At 41.9% G+C, this 23,538-nt stretch overlaps 1 pseudogene; it reads right to left on the bottom strand.

Moving 5' to 3' along the window:
• Positions 1-22,327: 22,327 nt before the first annotated feature.
• Positions 22,328-23,538, bottom strand: LOC119533193 (annotated as a pseudogene).

Raw genomic sequence — 23,538 nt, 5'->3', positions numbered from 1 at the left:
AGGTCATTCTGGAGGTTACTCATATGCGAGCTTCAGCCAGATATTGCAAATCACCATGGTATGCAAGCCCTAACCAACAATATTCCTGAAAACCCTAAAGAATATTCAGCACTCTAGCTAAGACTCTATAAAAGTTTTATGTATTAAGTTCATTTTTTTCAGAAATTTGGAACCTCCAAATTGTTCCAATGCCAAATAAGTCCTGAAACCCAGGTGCACCAGTCTCTCCAAGAGCATCAACCAGTTGCAATCCCCATCTCCATAATGTTGACCCCCCTTTTTAACATGAAGAAGTTAGATGGGTCATTGCCCAGATATCCCTGAAGATTGAGAGGAATGATCAAATGAGGGGGAAGAGTTGTAACAGAGAAGTTAGGATTTAACAAATGATTATGACTACTGAATCATTACATAGGTATTTCTTTTTAGTTCCTAGTGTATTAGAACAGCCAGAAGGAAATACCTGAAATTGTTGAACTGTAACCCATAGCGTACTTTGAAATTTGCTTTACAGCTACTTGTTAAACTGTACTTTGATATTCGTCACTTTTCTGCATAAATGGTATATTTCCCAATAAAAAATGTCTAAAAAAAGTAAAAAAAAAAAAAAAAAAAAAGAGGACTCTGGTTTAGGAAATTTTATGTCAGTTATGGAAAAATAGCCTATTTGTATCTTCCAGACTTCATGAACAAAGGATCATGAAAAGAACACTGAACTAGGAGGCCACATGGCCCAGCCTTTGGATCTTGGACAAGTCACTAAAACTCCCAGGGACTCAATTTTCTTATTGGTAAAATGGGGTTATTTCTTGCAGCATCAGTGTGAGTCTCCAAATCAAAATGAAATATTCTATGTGGAAGAGCTCTGTAAATTCGAAAGTTGTTATTGAATGCTGAAAAATGTTGTTTGATTTAGTTTCTCCAGCTATTAGTTCTTTGTGCCCTGTTACCTCATCTGTAAAATGTATGAGGACAACACAGGGTGATTTTAAGGGTTAAATAAGGTGATGCTTGTACAGAGTTTAATATGGTGCCAGACTCACAGTGCATACTAAACCCATGTCTGTTACTTCTCTTCTTCTCCAGTGGTTCAGCTAAATGACAAAGGGGGCTCATAAGAGAAAACTTAAAGCTCTCCTATCAGAAGTCTCCACGGTAAACACCTTGGTGACTATGAGCTCTGGAGAGGATCTAAGAATTAAAAGAGCCTTCGAACACTTGTTCATTCCAACAGCCCACAAGCTGATAGTACTTTTAAAGAGTCAGCTAAAGCACTGCAGTTAACTGTAGCATCCTACCCTCGTCTTCCCCTCCTCCCTTCTGGGCCTCTGATCAGGGCAAGTAAAGAGCAGGTGACAAATGGTGCGAGGCCAGGAGAGAGGAATTGCTCAGGAACCTGCCTCCCCAAAGCGACTTTACTCACTTGTCCAAATGCCAAGCTAAGGTGACCCGTCTGTGGTAGTGAAACTGTTGCATCACTGAGGACTGGAGGCGGTTCCAAGCAGTCCTGCCAGCCAAGAGCTCCATGATGAATGGCATAATTGAGTACTGCAAGTTCTGTGCTGAGCAGGCCATAAATTCTTGTTTGTTGGGTCAGTCTAAGCACTAGTTAGTGCTTAGCACTGGCTCAGGAAACTTCAGATTATCTAACATTGAAGCTTGATTTGCTTCTGTTGGGTACTTGCCTGGAATTTTTGAGGTTTCCTCTGCCTTTTGACAAATTTTCTCAGCTCTACCTTCCTGACCCCATTTCCTTTCTCCATTCCTCAACTGTGTTGGCTGCCCTCAGAGTTCCACCTGCAGTTCTTTCTTTTTTCACCCCACATGGTCCAAAGGCTATCCCATCCGCTGCCTTGGCCTCCACCCTCACGTCATGCTGCTGCTACCTGAGGTTCTATCTTCAATCCCCACCTCTCTCCTGAGCTACATGCCCATATTTCCAATTTCCTACTGGACGAGTTCATTGAATGTCCTGTATGTACCTCACACCCCAAACCTCCCAGATTAAATGCATTGTTACTTCTACATTTTGGTCAAAAAATTTCTCCTTTCTCTCACCTATGTCTCCTAACTTGTTTCATAGCATTATCACCCAATTTGAGATCATTTTTGAAACTTCCTCTACATCCCACCAGTCACCAGTCTATTCTGCATTAAAGTATCTCTCAAATCTTCCCTCTCTTGTCTGTTCCAGCTACCACTGTTCTGGTTCATGACCTTGACCTCATGCTTAGGCTATTAAAAAAGCCTACTAACTCATTTCCTTACTGTTCATCTACCACATGGACATAAGGATTATAATGTTAAAAATCATTATTTCTTTATTTTTCATTGCTTGGAAAACCGTTATGTCTCTTCATGGTTTATGGGAGAAAGACCAAACTCTTTGGTATGCTTGTCACACTTTGGCCTTAATTTCCTGTCTATGTCATTTTTTTCACCCAAATACACCTGAAATGAGTAATAATGACTTGTTACTTTAGTTGTGTTTATTGAGGTGGGTGTAAGGGAACCCCCTAGTGGATATTTCCAAATCTGGGTTGGAGGCAAGGGATAGCAAACATCTCCCTGGAGGGCACGGGACATCTTTCTTGTCATTTTCCCTTGTTACCCTGCTACATCCTGGACTCATAACACTGTGCTCTGGCCATGCTGTTCTCTGGGCTTGGAATTTCCTTCCGTTCTGTGCTGCTTGTTGCTAGATCTTTGGGGGTTGTGTGGAGACATACTAGGAATTTGGAAATAAGATTGCCCTCTTGAGACTTAAACATGTGATGGAACATATTTTAGCCTGGGTTTTTGAGAAAGCAGAGCCTTAGCAAAGATTAATGTGTGCTCTGGGAGAGTTTACTGGAACACCCAGTCAGTCATGAATCTGCTATACCACCTTAACCCTTCCTTGCCAGAAATGTTTACTCCAATTTTGGGATTCCTTCCCTCCTGTGTATGACTTCTAGTGTAACTAAAGAATAAGGCAGGGTCCTACCTGGTAACATACAGGTTTATTAAGAAAACTCTGAACTAGCTAAGAAAACAACATTAAAGGCAGAAAATAAGAGGCCCTGAACATCAATAATAAGTACTAGTCATATTGCCCATGCATTTTGTCTATACCCATCCAACTCCTTCTGTAAAATGTTCATCAATTTAATAAGCTTGGTTATAAATTTCTCCTTGCAACCTTCCTTATTGCCTAGAAAATAGAAGGTTGCAGAAGCCATCTGTGATGGTTAAGTTCATGTGTCAACTTGGCTAGGTTATGGTGTCCTCTTGTTTGGTTTAGCAAGCACTGGCCTGATTGTTACTGTGAGGATATTTTATGGATTTAAAGCATCAGTCAGTTGATTGTATTTATGGCTGATTACAGCTACAACCACAAAGGAGATTGTCTTCAAACAATGAGAGAGGTCTCATCCAATCAGTTGAAGGCCTTAAAGGGAGAACTGATGATTTCAGCAGTCAGAAAGAAGAATCTCTACTTCATCTAGTCAGCTTCTCCTGGGGAATTCATTAAAAACCTTCATTGGTGTTCCCAGCCTTTGGCTTCTTCTACAGAATTTGGACTTGCCAATCCCTACAGTTGCATGAGCCAATTCCCATAATAAATGGCATAATATTTGCTATATATGTAATGTCATTTCTGTTTTCCTGGAGAACACTAATACAGATTTGTTACCAAACATGGTTCTTGAGAAACAGAATCTTAAGAATAATATTTCTGTTTTAATTCTGGGGTGTTTTGAATTGTTTCCCTAATCTGATTAGATTCAAAGGCACTAATTATTCTATTTCCAATGGTCAAGATGGCACTGATGGTCCATGGTGTGAATTGGCAATAGAGATATGCAAAATATCACCATTGGATACTGCTGGTCAAATGCTTATAAGAGGAAAGGCTCTGGGTGACAGTGGATTTGACACCTTAATAGAGTTTTGTGGAGTTAAGAAGTATAACAATGCTCACTGGTTCTTCCTTAATATACTAGATACAGTTGTTAAAGAAAGGGATGAATTCAAGGCTTCAAATTTCCAGCTCCAGCATCACAACAAGGGTATGAAAGTTTCCATGTGTGTCCTGAAAGAAACTTTTATTTCTTGTAACTGCAGACTTCAGATTTCTGAAAACTAGACCTAGATCCTTATTATCTGAGTGGCCAAATTACAGTGCAAATTGAATTCCCAACCTTGCAGGCTATCTACTGTTAAAGTGAGGATATCAATTGGAAAGGAATGGGATCCTAAAAATTGGAATAGGGACATATGGGCTGGTGATGATGGTGGGGGCATTGATACCCTAGATTCTGCTGAGTCTTCTTTGCCAGATGCGATGGTTAGGTTCATGTGTCAACTTGGCCAGGTGATGGCGCCCAGGTGTCTGGTCAAGCAAGCACTGCAAGGACACTTGTGGCTGGTTAATAAACCAGAAGGCTAGTTTATTAAATCATCAGTCAATAAACTGCATCTGTGGTTGATCACATCAATAAAGGGCATGTCTTCAACAATGAGAGAATTCAATCAGCTGGATTTAATCCAATCAGTCAAAGACTTTTAAGGGAGAAGATAGAGAACTTTCACTTCTTCAGCCAGCCAGCCTCTCCTGGGGAGTTCACTGAAGACTTTCATCAGAGTTGCAAGCTTGCTGCCTGCCCTATGGAATTTGAACTCATGCATCCCCACAGTAGTGTGAGACACTTTTATAAAATCTCATAGGGTTTTCCCTAGAAAACCCTAACTAACATACTGGATAAACCTGTAATGATCTGCCCTGAGGAATTAGCCACCCCACTTCCAGTCAGCCCAGAGGAATCAGCCACCAGCCCTTACCTAAAGAGATTCACCCTGCTGTGCCTGACAAATCTATAACCAACTCCTCTGAGGAAACAGCACTCACATCTCTGTCTGAAGAGATTAATCCTTATTTCACCAGATGAAACAGCAATAGAATTCCTTGATACTTTGGCTTGCAAGACATTGCTAATTCCTCTCATATCCCACCCCTGTCACCCCCCCCCCCATTTCTTTCAGACCCACAACTAGAATGAAAGGTGTGGTAAAAAGTGTGACCCTTGAGGAGATGTGCTATGCTCCAAAAGAACTGCATGGTTTTTCCAATTTATATAGACAGAAATCAGTGGAATATGCATGGGAATGGATATTATGGGGTGAAATTAAGGTCGAAGGAACACAAAGTTGGATCAGGCTGAATTTATTGATACAGGCCCACTATGCAAAGATTCTGGATTCAATGTTAAAGCTTGAGGGGTTAGAAAGGACTCTAACAGTTTGTTTGGTTGGCTGAAACATGGACCAAAAGTTTGCCTACATTGCCTGAAGTTGAAATGCCAGAATTGTCCTGGTAAAATGTAGATGAAGGGACCCAAAGTCTTAAAGAGGGTGGAGCGAGTTGCCAGATGGTGCATTGTAGGAACACAGACTCAGGCACAACAAAGACTTTTAGAAAATGACTTCTTTATTACTTACACAGCACAAAAGGTCCAAAAAAGCAGGGGATGATATCCCACCCTGTCAGTCTCCTGGGGAGGCCAACTGACTGGGTCAGGGTTGGTGGATGGCAGCTCTGTACCCCCACTTTTTGTGAGAGAGGAGAGACAAATCTGTGCTGCCCAAGGGTGGGTTATTTATACAATCCAGGGGGAGGAGGCCCTGCTACTGAGAATTCCTGCTCTGATAAGCAGCTGGTACTGCTTTTTCCAAGTTTTGGAGTTAAGGTATGGTCAGGCTGCTCCATTAGACCTAACATCTCACCTGGGCTGGAGCTGTGGAATGGAAATATATTGAAACATCTGCAAACAATAGGAAAGCAGGCAGAGAGGTGAGGGCTGGGAGTTGGCTGCTAGGTGTATCTGTGACTTCTCCAACAGAGAGATTGTAATGTTAGAGTGGATTTATCATGTAAGACTTGCTCACCCATGCAGGAATGCCCAGAGGACACACCTTTCAGCAAGACTGTGAAGAATAAATTTGTGAGAGCAGCGCTATCATCCCCGAATTGTTCTGTGGTTGCTCCTCTCTGTAGGTCACATATTAATGTGGGAATTGTTGCCACTGAATTTTGATCCTTAAACACAATGAGAGTGAACATATCGCAGCTTGGCAGAAGCCAAGTCCCAGCACTTAATTGACAAAGACAAGGTGGGTGTGGCTACCATAATGGACAGCAGAGTCAAAGCAGTTATCAGAATAGTCGGACTTGCAGAAACCTATAGCATGGGCTAAACTATCTAGAAGTAAAATAAATGGTCAGTCTACTAAATTCTTACTTGATCTGTATACACAGAAGTGTTCTAGGTCAAGTGAACAAAAGCCTAACTTACATCACAAAAGCAGAAAGCCACATTCCTCCTAGACATGAGAAAATTTAGACTCAGAGCCAGTTGAATAAAAAGAAGTCCAGGTCACCTTGGGGAAGGACCCTGCTACACTCTAAAAATTTATACTGTTAATCTTCCAGCTATTCCCGAAGGGACCTATGGCCTTTTACCAAGGTGGCAGTGCATTGGGAAAAAGGAAATGATCAGACTTTACAGGTATTATTAGACACTGGCTCAGAACTGACATTAATTTCAGGAGACCCAAAACATCACTGTGGTCCACCAGTCAGAGTAGGGGCTTATGGAAGTCAGGTGATCAATGGAGTTTTCGCTCACGTCTCTCTCACAGTGAGTCTGGTGGGTTCCTGGACCCATTCTGTGATTGTTTCCTCAGTTCTAGAGTGCATATTTGGAATAGACACATTAAGCAATTGGCAGAATTCCCACATTGGTTCTCTGACTTGTGGAGTAAGGGCTATTATGGTAGGAAAGGCCAAGTGTAAGCCACTAGAACTGCCACTACCTAGCAAAATAGTTCATCAAAAGCAACACCACATTCCTGAAGAGATTGTGGAGATTTGTGCCACCATGAAGGACTTTAAGGATGCATGAGTGGTGATTCCCACCACATTCCCATTCAGTTCTCCTATTTGGCCTGTGCAGAAAACAGATGGATCATGGAGGGTGACATTGGATTACCATAAACTTAACCAAGTGGTGACTCCTATTGCAGCTGCTGTTCCAGAGGAGGTAACATTGCTTGAGAAAATCAACATATCTCCTGGTATCTGGTATGCAGCTATTGAGTAGGCAAGTGCATTTTTTTCAATACCTGTTAGTAAAGATCACTAGAAGCAGTTTGCTTCCAGCTGACAAGGCCAGCAATACACCATCACTGTCCTATCTCAGGGATATATCAACTCTCTACCCTATGTCATAATCTAGTCTACAGGGACTTTTACAGCCTCTCACTTCACAAGGTGTCACACTGATCCATTATATTGATGACATTATACTGATTGATCCTAGTGAACAAGAAGTAGCAACTGAAGATGGTGGCATAGAGAGGAGTGGAAGCTAGTTAGTCCCCCTGGAACAACTAATATACAACCAGGAACAGCTAGTAAATAATCTGCAATAACTGTGTGTGTGTGTGTAGGGGGGACAAATGTGACCATCCCCTCATTATACACTAATCTGAATTGGAGGAATGCCTGAGATCACAACATAAAATCTGTAAGTAAAAACTACATATCCTAGCTGGGAACCCCCTCCCACCACGGCCCGAGCTGCAAAGCCTCATGGAGCTAGAGAGCAGCTCTCTCCAAGCAAGTGAATATAGCTCAGCTGAGCTCCAACTGGGGTTTTAATTAACAAGCGTGGACTGCTTGATACAACTCTCCAACAAGCTGACAGAGGTTTTGGGTGAAGACTGACTTTGGAGAGCCAGAGGGCTGCCATGGACTGACACTGAAGGGAGCTTTCCATCCCTTTTTCAGCTCAGTGGAGAAAGCCTCAGCCATTTTCAGTTCTCAGTGCTCTGATCCAGACAAGGGTGGAGATAGCACAGGCAGAGAGAGATCATTGAAATGCTAATGACCTCTCCCTAGGGGGTTTATCTTCCCTAAGAGGAAAGAGCTGGGGCCCAGCTCTACTACCTGCCTTCCATTCACCAGTCTGGAGTTACAGGCTGACAGGCACCACTTGCTGGGCAGTAAAGCACAGTGACCTGAGGCTTCACAGGGTGTACCAATTTTCTAAGACACACCCTCAGGGAAATGGGATACTGAATAGTTCTTCCTTCTGGGACCAGAGCCTGTTTTGGTCTGGGAAAACCTGATTGGGGTAACCAAGGAAACCATGCCTAGACAACAGAAAACTACAACCTACACTAAGAAAAATGAAGTTATGGCCCAGTCAAAGGAACAAACTTACATTTCAACTGAGATACAGGAATTTAAACAACTAATACTAAGTTAATTCAAAAAGTTTAGGGAAGATATGGCAAAAGAGATGAACCATATAATGAAAACACTAGGCATACATAAGGTAGAAAATGAAAGTTCAGAAAGCCAACTGGCAGAATCTATGGAAATGAAAGGCACAACACAAGAGATGCAAGACACAATGGAAATATACAACAGGAGATCACAAGAGGTAGAAGAAAACACTCAGGAACTGGAGAACAAGGCACCTGAAAGCCTACACACAAAAGAACAGATAGAGAAAAGAATGGAAAAATATGAGCAACATCTCCAGGACCTTAAGGACAAAATGAAAAGCAGGAATGTACATGTCATTGGTGTTCCAGAAGGAGAAGAGAAGGGAAAAGAGGCAGATGCAATAATAGAGGAAATAATCAATGAAAATTTCCCATCTCTTATGAAACACATAAAATTACAGATCCAAGAAGCACAGTGTACCCCAAATAGAATAAATCTGAATAGGCCTGCACCAAGACACTTAATGATCAGATTATCAAACATCAAAGATAAAGAGAGAATCCTAAAAGCAGCAAGAGAAACGTGATCCATCACGATAAATAGAAAAATGGGGGCAGGAAAAAAAAAAAAAAAAAACACCCAGTGTTCTTTTTTACTTTAATTGCTCTTTTTCACTTTAATTTTTATTGTTATTATTTTTGTGTGTGGGGTAATGAAAATGTTCAAAAATTAATTTTGGTGATGAATACACAACTATATAATGGTACTGTAAACAATTGAATGTATGCTTTGTATGACTGCATGGTATGTGAATATATCTCATTAAAAATGAATTAAAAACAAAAAGTGACCCATCACATACAAAGGAAGCTTGATAATACTATGTATGGATTTCTCAATAGAAACCATGGAGGCAAGAAGGAAGTGGGGTGATATATTTAAAATACTGAAAGAGAAAAACCACCAACCAAGAATCCTATATCTGGCAAAACTGTCCTTCAAATATGAGGGAGAGCTTAAAATATTCTCTGACAAACAGACAATGACAGAGTTTGTGAACAAGATACCTGCTCTGCAGGAAACACTAAAGGAAGCACTAGACAGAAAGGAAAAGACAGGAGTGAGAGGTTTGGAAAACAATTTTAGGAGATAGTAGCACAGCAATGTAAGTACACTGAACAAAGATGACTGTGAGTATGGTTGAAAGAGGAAGGTTGAGACCATGTGGGACACTAGAACAAAAGACAAAGGATAAAGACTGGGACTGTGTAAGTCAGAGAAACCTAGGGTGCTCAATGATTGTAGTAAAAGCTACAAATATGTTTTTACGTGAGGTAGAACAAATGAATGTCAACATTGCAAGGTGTTAAAAATAGGGTGGGATTAGGGGGAAAATACAATCAATGCAAACTAGAGACTATAAATAATGGAAACATTGTATCATGCTGCCTTTAATATAACAAAGGCAATATACCAAAGCTTAATGCATATGGGGTGAGGGAATAGGGGAAGTGTATGGGACTCCTGGCATTGGTGATGTTGTCTGACTCTTTATTCTACTTTAGGATAATGCTGTCTTTCCTTTTGTTGCTTTCTAGCTGTCATGTTTTTGTTGCTTTTTTTCCTGTCTCTCTTTCTTTTTTCTTTTTCTTTTGTCTCTCTACCTTCTTTGCCTCTTCCTCCTTCTTTGTGGAAGAAATGGAGATGTCTATATACAGATAGTGGCAATGTTGCTGAATACATAAATACGTGACTATACAGGGAACCACCAATTGTTTACTTAGGACAGAATATATGGTGTGTGAACAAAACCATCTTAAAAGAAAGGGGTGGATGAATAAACCTTGAGGGCACTATATTGAGTGAAATAAGTCAGACACCTAAAGGTAAATATTGCAGGGTCCCACTGTTATGAACTAATTATAATATGTAAACTCGTAGACATGAAATATAAGTTACCAGGATATAGAATGAGGCTAAAGAATGGGGAGCGGTTGCTTATTATAAGCAGAATGTTCAACTAGGGTGAACTTAAATGTTTGGAAATGGACAGGGGTGATGGTAGCATATAATGAGAATAACTAACAGTGCTGAAAGGTGTGAAGGTGGTGGAAAGGGTAAGCTCAGAGTCACATATGTCACCAGAAGGAAAGTTGGAGGCTAAAAGATGGGAATGTATAAAACAGTGAATCTTGTGGTAGACAATGTCCGTGATTAACTGTACAAATATTAGAAATCTCTCTCACAAACTTGAACAAATGTATGACACTATAATTAAAAGTTAATAATAGAGAGGCATATAGGAAAAAAATATATCTATTGCAAACTATATACAACAGTTAGTATTTTAACATTCTTTCATCAACAGTAACAAATGTACTATACCAATACTATGAATCAATAACGGAGGGGGTGGTGGTGGTTAGGGGCATGGGAGGATTTGAGTTTCCTTTTTTTGTCTTTACTTCTTTTCTGAAGTAATGAAAATGCTCTAAAAGTTGAAAAAAAATTAATTGTGGTGATGGATGCGCAGCTGTATGATGGTATCATGGGCAATTGATTGCACACTTTGGATCTTTGGATAGTTGTATGGTATGTAAACAATCTCAATTAAAAATACATATATATATATAAGAAGTAGCAACTACTATATACTTATTAGTAAGGCATTTTGTGTGTCAGAGGGTGGGAAACAAACCCTACAAAAATACAGGGACCTTCCACCTCAGTGAAATTTCTAGGCGTTCAGGAGTCTGAGACATATGGAGATATCTCTTCTAATGTGAAGGATAAGCTGGCCTCTCCTACATCCAAAAAAGAGGCACAATGCCTAGTCAGCCTCTTCAGATTTTGGAGGCAACATATTCCTCATTTGGGTGTGTTACTCTGGCCCATTTACCAAGCGACCTGAAAAGCTGTTCGATTTGAGAGGGGACTGGAATAAGAGGAGGCTCCGCAACAGTTCCAGGCTGCTGTGCAAACTGTTTTGCCACTTGGGCCATTTGATCCAGTGGATCCAGTGGTGCTGGAAGTTTTAAGGCAAGTAGGGACACTGTTTGGAGCCTTTGGCAGGTTCCTGTAGGTGGATCACAACTCCTTAGGATTTTCGAGCAAAGCCCTGCCATCCTTTGTAAATAACTACTCTCCTTTTGAGAAACAGCTGATGGCTTGCTACTGAGCTGCTTGATAGAAATCAAGTGCTTACCCATGGACCATCAAGTTACCATGAGACCTGAGTTGCCTATCTTGAACTGGGTATTGTCTGACCCACCAAGCCATAAAGTTGGGCATGTAGAGCAGCACTCCATCATAAAATGGAAGTGGAATATATGAGATTGGACTTGAGCAGGCCCTGAAAACAAAAGTAAGTTACACAAGGAAATGGCCCAAATGCCCATGGCCTCCATTCCTGCTGCATTACCTTCTCTTTCCCAGCCTGCAACAGTGGTTTCAAGGGGAGTTCCCTACAATCAGCTGACAGAGAAAGAAGATTCAGGTCCGGTTTACAGATGGTTCTTCACAATATAGAGGTACCACCCCTAAATAGACAGCTGCAGCACTATAACCCCTTTCTGGGACATCCCTTAAGGACAGCGGTGAAGATAAATTCTCCCAGTAGGCAAAACTTTGAGCAGTACAGCTGGTTGTTCATTTTGCTTAGGATGAGAAGTGACTAGAGGTGTGTTGTGTACTGATTCATGGGCTGTTGCCAATGGTTTGGCTGGATGGTCAGGGACTTGGAAGAAATATGATTGGAAAATTGGAGACAAAGAGGTCTTGAGGAGATGGATGAGGGTAGACCTTTTTGAATGGGTGAAAAGCATGAAGATGTTTGTGTCCTATGTGAATGCTCACCAGAGGGTGAATACAGCAGAGGCAGAGTTTGATGATCAAGTGGATAGGATGACTTATTCTGTGGATACCAGTCAACTTCTTTCCCCAGCCACTCCTGTCATTGCCCATTGGGCTCGTGAATGAAGTGGCAGTGGTGGTAGGATAGGAGGTTATGCATGGGCTCAGCAACATGGACTTCCACTCACCAAGGCCAACCTGGTTGCAGACACTGCTGAGTGCCCAACCTGCCAGCAGCAGAGACCACACTCAGTCCCTGATGTGGCACCATACCCCGAGATTGGTACAATTTCTCTGCTACCTGGTGGCAGGTTGATTATATTGGACAACTTCGTTCATGGAAAGGGCAGTGTTATGTTCTTACTGGAATAGATACTCTGGATGTGGATTTACCTTCTATGTACACAATGTTTCCATCAAAACTACCACCCATGAGCTTACAGAGTGCCTTATCCACCATAATGGTATTCTTATGAAGGAACAGAATTGCTTGCTTCTGTTCAAGGAACCCACTTCCTGGAAATGAAATGCAGGAATGGACACATGCCTTTGGAATTCACTGTTTTTACCATGTTCCCCATTATCCCAAATCAGCTAGATTGACAGAATGGTGAAATGGCCTCTTGAGACATCAATTACAGTGCCAAATAGTTGGCAATACCATACAGGACTGGGGCAAGATTCTCTAGGAGGTAGTATATGCTCTAAATCAGTGTGCTATTTCTCCAATAGCAAAAAATTCACAGGTTGAGGAATCAAGGGGTGGAAATGGGACTGTTACCACTCACTATTACCACTAGTGATCCATTAGAAATATTTTTGCTCCCTGTCCCTGCAACCTTAAGCTCTGCTCGTCTACAGGGTCTTCTTTCCAAAAGGCGGAGTGCTTCCACTGGGAGAGACAACAATGATTCCATAGAACTGGAAGTTAAGACTGCCACCTGGCCACTTTGGGGTCTTCATGCCTCTGAATCAACAGGCTAAGAAGGGAATTATTGTATGGGCTGGAGTGATTGATTCTGAGTATCCAGTAGGTTTGCTACTACATGATGGAGGTAAAGAAGAGTTTTCTCAGAATACAGGGGATCCCTTAGGGCATTTAGTAGTTTCAATGGAAAACTGCAACAACCCAGTCCAGGCAGGATACTAATGGCCTAGAAACTTCAGGAATGAAGGTTTGTGTAATCCCACCAGACAAAGAACCATGCCCAGCTGAAATGCTTGCTGAGGATAAAGGGATTATGGAATGGGTGGTGGACGAAGGCAATTATAAATATGAATTATGACTGTGTGACCAGTTCCAGAAACAAGGACAGTTTCCTTGTTTTATGTATATATACATAAAGCAAATATCTTTGTTTTCTTCCCTATCTTACCTCCTCATCATATAACATAAGTTGTATTAACTTTATGTGATAATGTTTAAGTTACAGAATATCATGTTTGAAGGTGGATATTATCCAAGAATTTGCACCCTCTTCTGGGAAAAGAGTTAGTGCATTTCTGGTTGTATATTAAGTGAAAATATGGCTGTTATTGTTTTTATTTAGAGATAAAGTATGGCTTAAGAAGATGTATATGGGTGCCAAGTTGACAAGGGGTGGACTGTGATGGTTAAATTCATGTGTCAACTTGGCTAGGTTATGTTGTCCAGTTGTTTGGTCAAGAAAGCATTGGCCTGATTGTTACTGTGAGGATATTTATTTATTTTTTGTTTTTTTATTTTTTATTTTTTATTTTGTGAGGATATTTTATAGATTTAAATCCTTAGTCGGTTGATTGTGAGTATGGCTGATTATATCTAAAACCACAAAGGAAATTGCCTTCATCAACAAGAGAAGTCTCATCCAATCAATTGAAGGTCTTAAAGGGAGAGCTGACCTTTAAGGCAGAATTTCTATCTCTACTTCATCTAGTCAGCTTTTCCTGGGGAATTCATTGAAACCTTCGTTGGTGTTCCCTGAATTCAGCCTATCCTACAGAATTCAGACTTGCCAATCCCCATGGTTGTGTGAGCCAATTCCCACAATAAATCATATAATATTTACACTATATGTGTGTGTGAGGGTGTGTGTATCCTGTTGATTCTGTTTCCATGGAGAACCCTAACACACCATCATAAATGTAAGAGTGAGGATCCAGGGTGCTTCTAGCAAATGTGCTGAAATGTGCTGGCAAAATAACATATGGGAACAGCACAGGAGCCATGAGCCCTATATGTGTCTTCAGCTAAGGAAACTCTGTTTTGCTGCATTGTTATAATGGTGAACTTAGGTCATCAAGAAAATGCGACACCTCTCATTATGCTGCTTAAAGAAGAAAGGGTACAATCTTGTAGTAAAACTTCTACTAAACGTTGTAGTAAAGGAAAAGTTATTTAGAAACTTTGTGCTGCCAAAATACCTCATTCTAAAGAATGTTATATAATGAGGAATTAACAATTTATATTTAGTACAATAGAGGCAAAAAAAAAAAGATTAATGTACTGCCGCTTTATGGGGGAGGGGCAAGCCCAGGGAGTGAAGGTGAGGAATTGAGTGTTAGTGACGCAAGGGAAGGTGGGAAGCTATGTGATGCACCACCTACAGCCTTAGCCCTTTGGTGGGCACTCTTCAAAATAGCCCATGGAAAGGAGAAAAGAGGAAATGCATCCGCCTGACTCCCTCCCCTCACCCTTTCCCCTTGATCATTCACCGGACCATGCTGAGTCCTCTTTACTTCTGGGTTCCATCATCCAGGGCCTTAGTAGCCACTCAGGAAGTTCAATTCCATGCTCTTTGGGGTGATATTTCATCCTGATTAGGGCTTAGTGTATTGGGTGTGATACATATCCGGGAGATTCAATTTTTACTGGAAGGTAAGTAAAATACTATAGAGTGAAAAATTTATATAAAATATTAAGGTAGAACTCAAGACTTCAGAGAAAATGTGTCTACAGTGTTGCTTTAGACAATGCCTCCTGATCTCTATGGGGTACAAAGTTTTTTTGTTTTTTTTTCCCCATAAAGAGCCTGAATAGCCTTGGATTAGAGCATAGACATGCAAATTATTTGTAAGGGAATGAGTTGTTCCCAATCAGCAGGATTTAACTGAATTAACTGAATGTGTTAGCTGGGGTTGGTTTGCTGTGGAACTCAGGAAAAGGAGTGTACTTCCATGCACTAAGCAGGGAAGGAGGAGTCTTAGTCATTAGACTTCCAGGCCCATTGACAAGGACATTCCAGTAAACTGTGAATGTTCCCATTCCAGTGGTGAGCCCATCTCAGTATTAAGTTGTAGGCAATGGGGGAAAGTTTTTGTTTTTAACTCCTACTATCCGCTCATCCTATTCCCATTAATAGCCCTCAGTTAAGGTTTGAGATTCACCCTCACTCATTTTTTTTAATGCAATTTTACTGAGATATATTCACGTACCATAAAAATCATCTGAAGTATACAATCACTGGCTCACAGTTCCATCACATTCTACTAATTTAAAAGCCACAAATTTCAGGCATGGTCTCTCTCCCAATCAGGGCCAGTAGAATGGGATGATCCTAGGGTAACTAGCACACTTCATTCCCCTGACTACAGTGTGCAAATCTTAGGAATGTTTTGCAGATCTACTAGAAAAGAAGCTGTGACCCCACCTAGTTTTTGAGTTGTGAGTGTGATGCTTGAGTGCTGCAGCAATCTGTCCATGAGGTGGAGAGAATTTGTCTGAGAATGGACAGGAGAGAGAGCAGAGAAACTGGATCCCTAGGAGCTCTTATATTGTCATGCCCTGAGATCAGCTCTACTTCTGGCTTTCTCAGTTATAGGAACAAATAAGTCCCCATTTGCCTAAGCCTGTTGAGTTGGGTTTTCTGTCCCTTCCAGCCATAAGAATTCTAACGGCCACTTGTGCCTCAGGCCATCTAAGCCTGATGGCAATTACACTTTTGCTTCTTCTCACTTTCATTGATTTCATTTCATTAGTACCAAGGTACCTTATGATTATTGTTGATTTTCCAAGTTGGCCTTTCCCTGGTGAGTGAATATACTGTCCCCATATGTTCATAGACATTTCCCATCCCAAATAGCCCTTTTTTAATTGTAAGGTAGTAAATGGATTTGCTGTTTTATAATTCAGTCACTGTAAGCCTGATTCCTCAGAGAAGGTGCAAATTGGATTTTGGGCTTACAAGATTGAGGGTCAAGTTCTGGATTGCAGAAAATTGACCAGAGTGATAAACACAGCCTCTGGGCCTTGTCCCCTGAAGAGCATAACTTAATACCAACATGTGCCTGCGTGAGTGTGAGCATCAAAATCATTCTACCTCCTTGCCCTTCAAGAACCATCTAGAATGTCTCCTTCACCTTTCCCATTCATCAATTCATTCATTCAACAATTATTTACCAAGCACTGGGTATTCATAACGAAAAAACCTGACAAAAATCCCTGCCCTTAATGAGCTTACATTCTAGTGAGAGGAGACAAATAATAAGCAAGATAAATGTGTAAACTAGATAGTAATAAATGTTAAGAAAAAGTTTGTGGGTGGGAATTGAGATTTTTAGATAGGGTGATCAGGGCCACAATGTAACTCCTGAGCAAAGACCTAAAGGGAGTGAGGGAAGTAGCCAAGCTGAGGCGGGAGCAGGCCTGGCAGGTTGAGGAAGCAGCAAAGAGGACAGCAGGGCTCGGGGAGGGGAGGGGGAATGAGCATCAGGATGAGGCCAGAGGAGAAGGAGGCCCTGGGCACGTGTGTAAGGGTGTCAGCTTTTACTCTGTGAGAGGTGAGAGCCTTTGATAGCTTTGAGCAGAGCAGTGACATGGCTTCCCTCACATTTGGACAGGATCCCCCTGGCTGCTGTGCTGTGGATGGACTACGGGGCATGGGCAGAAGCAGAGAGAACAGTTGAGAGGCTCTGGGAGGTGACAGTAGCCTGGGCCAGAATAGAGGCCATGGAAATGGTAAGAAGTAGTTGAAATCTGGAGCTATTTAGAAAGTAGAGCTAACGAGACAGGATTTGCTGATAGACTGGAGAGGAAGAGAAGATTGAGGATGGCAGTAAGGTTTTATTTTGTTTTGTTTTTTGCTTAAGTACCTACCTATGTGTCAACTTTGTCTATGCTACAATAGACACTTACGTTATAGCATAGTCAGTTAGGTGAGTGGCTGTTCCTTCCACTGGGCTGTGAGCTGCTTTAGGGCAGGGTGCTTTTCTTTTTTCAACTTTGTTTCCCCAGAATCCATGCAATAGACACTCCTCTTTCAAGAAGAGGTCTACGTGATGGAACTGAAAGAACCGTATCACCCGTAGCCAAAGCAGCTCCCTTTTGGAAACCCCTCTGAAAGTGCTGGGCAAGGAAAGGGGCTGATGTTTCCTTCCTGGCTGGAGACACAGGTAAGCAATGCAGGTATGAAAGTAAAGTTTGGGAACAGTGTTGGATGGAGCAGACACTGAGGAGCTTTGGAGATCAAGGGGGGTCAGGGGCCTGGTGTGAGTAGACAAGGCAATGTAGAGCAAGTGATCTGCAGTAGCACAGAATAGAGCAAAGATAAGCCACCTGGAGACAAGTGGCAGTGGCAGTGTCCAAGAAGAGCATCCAGATTGCCTGGTAGAATGAGGAGTACCGGGGCATGTGCCACTAACTGTGGCCAGCAGAAAGACAGCAGAGAAGAGTGGAGGAGTAGAGAGTGGCTGGAGCAGGGATAGAGATGCAGATTATAAATGGAACTTGCCCTCTAACTTTAGGAGTTCTTAAGGAGACACAAGAAGGCAGAGGACAGAGGTTCTGCAACTTGGGAGATGTGGGCAATTGATCTAGAGGACATAGTACAAACAATTAAAATGTATTTGCCTAGGGTAGGACCACGGAATATTTTGGCTTATAATTGTCCCTATAGGGCAATTCTATTGATAACTACCAATCTCCCCTGCTCTCTAGGGTATTGGTAGTCCTAAGGTGGTTTTGTTCTGGGTCCAAACCTCTACTTCATTTGTCTTCTCTTTAGTTCTGTTGTTTGTTGATGTCCCATATTGACCCATGTCCCTTGCTGGTCCCCCATAGTCAGCTTCATATTGTTTGCTCCTCTACATCAGGGCTTGTAGAAGGATTGCAGTGTATTCTCTCTCTCTGTCCACAAATGTTTGTAAATATTGGGCTTTAATGTACAGAGACTTTCTGCCTCGATTGTATAGCCTTAATCAATTAGGCTTTCTTTATTTTTTAAATGAGATTTATTGCCTTCTGACTACAAAAGAAATACATGCCCATTGTAGAACGCATTGATTTCCTGGAGCTTTTACTTTAAATTTGCATTCCCCATGACTACCCATCTGGGCAATTCAGGAGATGCTGGAGGAACTGCTCTCCTAGAAGGCAAATGCATCCTGAGCTGCCTTTGCTGGTGAAAGGGCTTCTGCAGAAACAAGCATTCGCAGCTGGGTTGCTGCCTGGTCAACTCTTTCTCATTGTGAGAACGTCCTTCCCCTACAGTTGTTTTTGTTTCTCCTTTTCAAACATGCTTTTAGCAACAGCAGCTGGAATGAAATGCATTCACTAACCAGAAAATAAGTTTTTGCCTGGGCTTTGCTGCTTACTTGTTTCATGCTTTCTAGTTGGATAGTACACACATCATTTGTAGGGCTGATTTGTGTAGTTCACTCATGTGCTGGTTTCATTGGGTACACTCTGTTGTATGCAAGGATATTTTATTTATTTGGTCAAAGTAGGAAGAATTAGATAGTCAACAAAAAACCCAGTTACTACCGTATGCTGTGCTTTTTTCCTCCTCCTGAACCCATTAAGTACGAGGAGTCATATACATGAAAATTACCTGCACTCATAAATGCCAGGGAAGAGGCAATAACATTTATGGTGAACCCAGTCTGTGTCACTCACATATCTTCCATGACTCATAATCTTCACAACTCTACCAGGAAAGTATTGTCCTTATTTTATAGATGTTCCTGTTACATGAATGAAGAAACTAGGACTCACAGAGGTTACATGCTTGTGCAAGAATTCTGAGTTCAGCCATTGGAGTTGCTATGAGTTTAGATAAGCCCTTGAGTAGTATTGAGAGCTGGGGCTAGAAATATTATGGCTTGAGGAGAACAAATTAAATTGTTAAATTGTTAAATTGCAAAGACGATGTCAAATCTCTGTCCAGATTATTTTTTTCAGTGCTTTCTCAGCTCTATTTTATCCTCTTAAACAACCCGACCAGTCAGTTGCCCAGGAATTGACCTACTGCTGAGAGCAGATTTGTGTGAGCAGAGACAGGGGAGCCAAAGGAAAACCTACAGGCTTGGCTGATGGGGTGACAGCCTGGTAATGGACCTCTGAGAGTGTATGTATGAATTAAGCACCTTTCATTTCCTTTGTGGCAAAAACATCAATTAAGCTTGAATAATCCATGGGTTTTTCCCATTTTCAGACAGAAGAAAATCAGCACAAATTGACTGGAGTGTTTTTTCCTGTATGCGTTGATCATTAATCATCTTCTGCTCTTTCCTGTGTGCCCGCTCAAAGCACACACACACACACACACACACAAACAGAGCACCCACACATCACCATTTCTGGTATCCACTGCAAACATTTATTAGGCAATTTGTTTAGTCTAGAGTATAATGAAGATATGCCTTCATGTTTTGAATGCTGATTCTATGGAGAAGGTGCCAACTCATTCTGCTTAAGGTTAGTGGAGGATTTTTTCTGAGCCCTTTTTACAGGTCAGCCAAATTGATTGGCTTTGACATCACAGTCTGGTCCCTGGCTGGTGCCACCCTGCACCAGCAAAAAAGATGTGACTCTGCAAGCTTCTCCATCTGACAGAGTTAGAGAAAGCTTCATTTGTCTTTGAAAGGCCATCCCCAATTCATACTCTGTTTGAGATGATGCTAGAAATGCTGTCCTGCAAACCACAAAACTGGTAAATATTTTGCCCCATCTCAGGACCTGGTATTCCAATGGTTTGGGTAATTCTGAGGCCACTCAATAAGATCCTGGCTATCTGGAATGAGGAGACCTCAAGAAGTCATCTAGTTCCTCCTTTGCTTCCAGGCAGAGGTACCCCCAAACCTTCCAACAGAACAACTCTCCTTTTAATAAAGGTGATGATTATTGAGTGTCAAATGGGTGGCTCTTTATATGTGCTTTTTCCGTTGGTCCCCACCACAGCTCTACTAGATAAAGGTAGGTTGAACCTATGAAATTGTTGACATGCAGCTGCCTGTCCTGAAAAAGAGGCAATTGCATACAGTTCAATTGATAGGGATTATTAGCCCCATTTTCCAGATGAATAAATTGAGAGGTTTAAAAATTTTTTCTGGTAAGTGGAGGAGTCAGGTTTCTACCCAGAGTTCAAGGGTTCCAAATCCTACTCTATTTTATTTTAAAGATATGAAACATTTTTAATCACACCAAGCAGCATGTAGCATATCATATTTCATATGTTTTGGCTTTTTAGCTGCTGAAACAAATATCATGCAATGGTTTGGCTTAACAATAGGAATTTGTTGGCTCATGGTTTCAGAGGCTAGGAGGCTTGCTTCCTCCTAGGGTCAATAACTTCTGGCTGGCTGGCAATCTTTAGGGTTCCTTAGCTTTTCTGTCACATGGAGATGCACCTGGTGGAAACTTCCTCTTCCTCTTCTGGGTTCCATTGACTTCTAGCTTCTGTAGCTGCTCTTTTCCTCTGTATGGATTTTGTTCTGCTTATAAAGGACTTCAGTAATCCAGATTCAAGCCCAGACTGATTTAGATAGGCAACACCTTAATGGAAGTAACATCTTCAGGAGATCCTATTTACGACAGGTTTACACCCATAGGACCATGGGTTGGGACCTGAACATGCCTTTTGTGGGAGACAGGATTCAATCCCCAACAGTCTGCCCTCTGGATCCCCTACAGACATGTTCTTCCCACAAGCCAAGTACATTCATTCCATCACAACATCCTAAGAACCCTAAGTCATTTCAGTAACAATGAAAATCAGTTAAGGGTGTGGCCCATCTTGGGCAAAATTCCTTTTTGTCTGTGGTCTTGTGAAACCTAGAATATGAGTTATTTACTTCCAATATATAAGGTGGGACCAGAATAGGATAAACATTCCCATTCCAGAAGGTAGACATTGGAAGGAAAAAGGGGTCATGGGTCACAAACAAGTCCGGAACCCACAGGGCAAACTCCATTTCAAGGTCTGACAGTCTTCCTGAGCCCTAGGGTGAAGGCCCCACACTCTCTGAGCATCAGAGTGGTGGCCAGGCTCTCCACAAATTCTGGGACACAGGCCCCACCTTCTTTAAGCATTGGGGTGGTGGCATTCTTCCTGAAAAATGGGGCACAAAGCCTGCCCCATCTAAATGCAGAGGTGAGCCTGCCCTCTCCACACACATGGGTAGGCCCACTCTCTCGGCCCCAGACCTCAGTTTCCAAGCTTCTGCCCTTGAGGTCATTCTACCTTCAACTCAGCCCTTCTCTGTCCCACACAAATTTTGCAATAAACGTGTTGGCTTTGTGTGCAGTTCTAGGGGGTCCAAACCATCAGACAGTAGAACTACTCACGGATCCTTCCTGGATAAATGCATTTCCAGTGTTGACTTTCATTAAAATGGCTGACTGGATCCACATTTAGCCACACCTTCTTTAGGAAGGGTTGTTCAGTTAAAGCCTCACAGGGAGCACAGTCCTCTGGGGACTCACTTCTGAAAGCTCAGGGAGGTTCCTGATAGAGCCACTGATGGCCTTAGTCTCAGAGCACACTATCTGATAGGCTCAAAATTTTCCAAACCATCAATTTCTGGTTTCTTTGTGCTTAAGAGTTCAGTTCTCAGTTGATCCCTTTCCTCTCATATTTTACTATAAGCTGCAAAAGGAAGCCAGGCTGCACCTTCCATACTTGGAAATCTCAGCTACATATCCAAGGCCATCACTAACAAGTTCAACTTTCAATCTGACATCAGAACACAAATTTGCCAAGTCTCTGCCACTTTCTAACAAGGATCGCCTTTCTTCCAGTTTCCAAAAACACATTTCATCATTTCCTTCTAAGGACTCATTCAAGTAACTTTAATGTCCAGACTTCTGTCAATAGTCTCTCTTTTTTTTTTTTTTTTTTTAAAAAAAAAGACACATTTATTCAGCGTCATGATCAGACTATTACATTTAGCAATCAACAGCATGGGTGCAAAAAAAAAAAAAAAAAAATCTGCATTAAAACCCTTTGTTGGAATGCTTTACACTTTCCACAGAACAGAAACTAAAATAACCTGTTATATAATTAGTCACAAATACAGTCCTCGTGTTTTTTTTTGCCCATACACATGAGTATTGTCTAAAACATGTCTTCTTTGTAGCAGCTAGGACCTGCCACCACTGTGCTTGGCTGAGTTCACAAATCTGTTGTAACCTGTAGCTTCCCTGTCACTTCTCTGGCTCTCCTCTCCTGCTAAGCTTTGTTTCCTGGCAATAAATAAAACCTTCTGCCACTGCCATAGCTACTGCTGCTGCTGGAACCGCCATAGCCACCTTGGTTTTGTGGTTTGGCAAAGTATTGGCCTCCACCACCATAAGGGCCAGAGCTTCTGCCTCCAAAGTTTCCTCCCTTCATGGGTCCAAAATTTGAAGACTGATTGTTGTAACTGCCAAAATCATTGTAGCTTCCGCCACCTCCAAAATTGCTTCCATCATTACCAAATCCATTATAGCCATCCCCACTGCCACCATATCCACCACCACCTCGGCTGCCACCAAAGCCACCACGACCACTGAAGTTTCCTCCTCAACCAAAGTTGTCATTCCCACCAAAACCACCTCCGCGACCACCACCGAAGTTTCCAGAACCACTTCAACCTCTTTGGCTGGATGAAGCACTGGCCATCTCTTGTTTAGACAGGGCTTTTCTTACTTCACAGTTGTGGCCATTCACAGTATGGTACTTCTGAATGACAGTCTTATCCACAGAGTCATGGTTGTCAAAGATTACAAAAGCAAAGCCTCTCTTCTTGCCACTGCCTCGATCAGTCATGATTTCAATTACTTCAATCTTCCCATACTGCTCAAAATAATCTCTTAGGTGATGTTCTTCAGTGTCTTCTTTAATGCCACCAACAAAGATCTTTTTCACAGTTAAGTGGGCACCTGGTCTTTGAGAGTCTTCTCTTGAGACGGCCCTCTTTGGTTCCACAACTCTTCCATCCACCTTATGTGGCCTTGCATTCATGGCTGCATCCACCTCCTCCACCATAGAGTACGTGACAAACCCAAAGCCTCTGGAGCATTTGGTGTTTGGATCTCTCATCACCACACAGTCCGTGAGAGTTCCCTGTTGCTCAAAATGGCTCCTCAGACTTTCATCGGTTGTTTCAAAGCTTAGCCCCCCGATGAAAAGCTTCCGCAGCTGTTCAGGCTCTTTAGGAGACTCTGACTTAGACAT

The sequence above is a fragment of the Choloepus didactylus genome, chromosome 4 (assembly GCF_015220235.1).
Source record: "Choloepus didactylus isolate mChoDid1 chromosome 4, mChoDid1.pri, whole genome shotgun sequence".
Lineage (NCBI taxonomy): Eukaryota > Metazoa > Chordata > Mammalia > Pilosa > Megalonychidae > Choloepus > Choloepus didactylus.
Note: the sequence above shows the minus strand (reverse complement) of the source record. Positions and strands in the feature narration are given on the sequence as shown.